The sequence below is a fragment of the Pseudophryne corroboree genome, chromosome 11 (assembly GCF_028390025.1).
Source record: "Pseudophryne corroboree isolate aPseCor3 chromosome 11, aPseCor3.hap2, whole genome shotgun sequence".
Lineage (NCBI taxonomy): Eukaryota > Metazoa > Chordata > Amphibia > Anura > Myobatrachidae > Pseudophryne > Pseudophryne corroboree.
The window spans coordinates 28,145,705-28,148,630 of NC_086454.1; positions in this window are offsets into that span (position 1 = coordinate 28,145,705).

The window sequence follows — 2,926 nt, forward strand, 5'->3', positions numbered from 1 at the left end:
CATCCAGAAAATGTGGAGAAGATGATGTTCATTAAAATGAATTATAATCAATTCCTCCGCGGAGACATTGACCAGCAGCAATTGCCTCCACAAAGTACACAGGGAGCTGAGATGGTGGATTCCAGTGGGGACGAATTGATAATCTGTGAGGAGGGGGATGTACACGGTGATATATCGGAGGGTGAAGATGAGGTGGACATCTTGCCTCTGTAGAGCCAGTTTGTGCAAGGAGAGATTAATTGCTTCTTTTTTGGGGGGGGTCCAAACCAACCCGTCATATCAGTCACAGTCGTGTGGCAGACCCTGTCACTGAAATGATGGGTTGGTTAAAGTGTGCATGTCCTGTTTTGTTTATACAACATAAGGGTGGGTGGGAGGGCCCAAGGATAATTCCATCTTGCACCTCTTTTTTCTTTTCTTTTTCTTTGCATCATGTGCTGATTGGGGAGGGTTTTTTGGAAGGGACATCCTGCGTGACACTGCAGTGCCACTCCTAGATGGGCCCGGTGTTTGTGTCGGCCACTAGGGTCGCTTATCTTTCTCACACAGTCAGCTACCTCATTGCGCCTCTTTTTTTCTTTGCGTCATGTGCTGTTTGGGGAGGGTTTTTTGGAAGGGACATCCTGCGTGACACTGCAGTGCCACTCCTAGATGTGCCCGGTGTTTGTGTCGGCCACTAGGGTCGCTAATCTTACTCACACAGTCAGCTACCTCATTGCGCCTCTTTTTTTCTTTGCGTCATGTGCTGTTTGGGGAGGGTTTTTTGGAAGGGCCATCCTGCGTGACACTGCAGTGCCACTCCTAGATGGGCCCGGTGTTTGTGTCGGCCACTAGGGTCGCTAATCTTACTCACACAGCTACCTCATTGCGCCTCTTTTTTTCTTTGCGTCATGTGCTGTTTGGGGAGGGTTTTTTGGAAGGGACATCCTGCGTGACACTGCAGTGCCACTCCTAGATGGGCCCGGTGTTTGTGTCGGCCACTAGGGTCGCTTATCTTACTCACACAGCGACCTCGGTGCAAATTTTAGGACTAAAAATAATATTGTGAGGTGTGATGTGTTCAGAATAGGCTGAAAATGAGTGTAAATTATGTTTTTTGAGGTTAATAATACTTTGGGATCAAAATTACCCCCAAATTCTATGATTTAAGCTGTTTTTTAGGGTTTTTTGAAAAAAACACCCGAATCCAAAACACACCCGAATCCGACAAAAAAAATTCGGTGAGGTTTTGCCAAAACGCGTTCGAACCCAAAACACGGCCGCGGAACCGAACCCAAAACCAAAACACAAAACCCGAAAAATTTCAGGCGCTCATCTCTACTGTATACCTGGCACTGTGAGGGGAATTTGTATACCTGGCACTGTGGGGGCAATTGTGGATCTGGCACTGCACTATTGGGGGCATATGTGTATCACGTCCCATTTTAACTGGCCACACCCATTTTTTGGGCGCTCACGGGGACAGACTTGTATGGCCCCCGAAGGATTTTATAAATATCCAAATGGCCCTCGGTAGAAAAAAGGTTCCCCACCTCTGAATTAGATAGTGGCAGTTATTGGTGACTGCCAAAGTCAAAAAATATTGCAGTACACACATCACGTACAAACTACACACAGATGGCCTCCGCGCGTGTACTTGTTCTGCCGTGCGTGCGCATATCTGCAATTTGCGTATGGTCGCTCCCGCGGTCCTGCGCATTAGCGCGTGGTATGAGTATTTACGGTAGAGTTTGTGAACGCATGGAAAGCTATCAAAACACATTACATATTTAATCCAAATAGTGCACAATGTACACATAGTCTCCCTGCACCACATCAGTAAGTTACAGCAGTTTAAATGGTAACAGAACAAAGGGATTCACCTTTACAGGATAGGAGGGGACAGAACAAGGTTATAAGGTGGTGCTTGGTATCCAGCTGTAGGGTATTTTAAGGGTAATATTCCGGTGTTGGTTTGAAGAAGATCGCATGCTCCTGCGAATAGTTATGTGCAGGAGCAGAATATAGAAATAAACTGTATTTACTGTACATTATGTATGCGGCGGGAAGCCAGAGGAGACCACCCACAAGTGCATCTTGAACAGACATCGCCCACCTATTCAAACCGACCTATGACCTCTCCTGTACTGTAAATGACCATCCCTGTGTCCAATGGACAAAGAGATTACAGTGTCCATTGTGTTAAGTTTTGAAAGATTGTATAAAAGATGCCAGCTGCAGGCCTGGTCACACAAGACTCTTAAAGTTATCTATCTAGATGACCGAGGACCAGACTGGGTAGCGCGGCGTAATCCAAACAAGTATGTATCATTGACCAATATAAGAGGATTCCTCAACAACTCCACCACAATATGCAAAAAAAAAGGAATAGGCAAGACTTATCCAGCGCTACTGTCTAGATGACATCCTCATTAGGATTATCTTGGGATATCCCTCTGGTCAATGGGATTAGGGGGCAAATTCAGTATGAATCGCAAGTAGTGATTCATACGGAATTTTTGCTGAGGGTCCGCGGGCGCCTGCGCAGCAGGCCCTACTGCGCATGCGCCCGCAATTTCTGCAGGGGGCCACAGAAGTTACGATCGCCTCTGCCTGTCAATCAGGCAGAGGCGGCCGCGGGGCGGCAACGCTCCATTTTCTGGGTGGAAACGGAGCATTGCGGGGGCGTGCCAGCCCAAACAGTGGGCTGGTACGCGTGAATGGGGGAGTGTCGGGGGTGCAGCCGCAGCGGCTGCGTGATGTCACACGCAGCTGCTACGACGACAAAAATGGCACTGGGACTCCTGCGGCCGCAGCTAAGCTGCGCCGGCAGGAGTCATCCTTAATTTCTGCTAACAAGCAGAAATTGCGTGCTGTTCGCAATTTCTGCTTGATGCACGGGGGGTGGCGCAGGTCAGCATGCTGGGCGGCCTGGTCCCCAGCATGT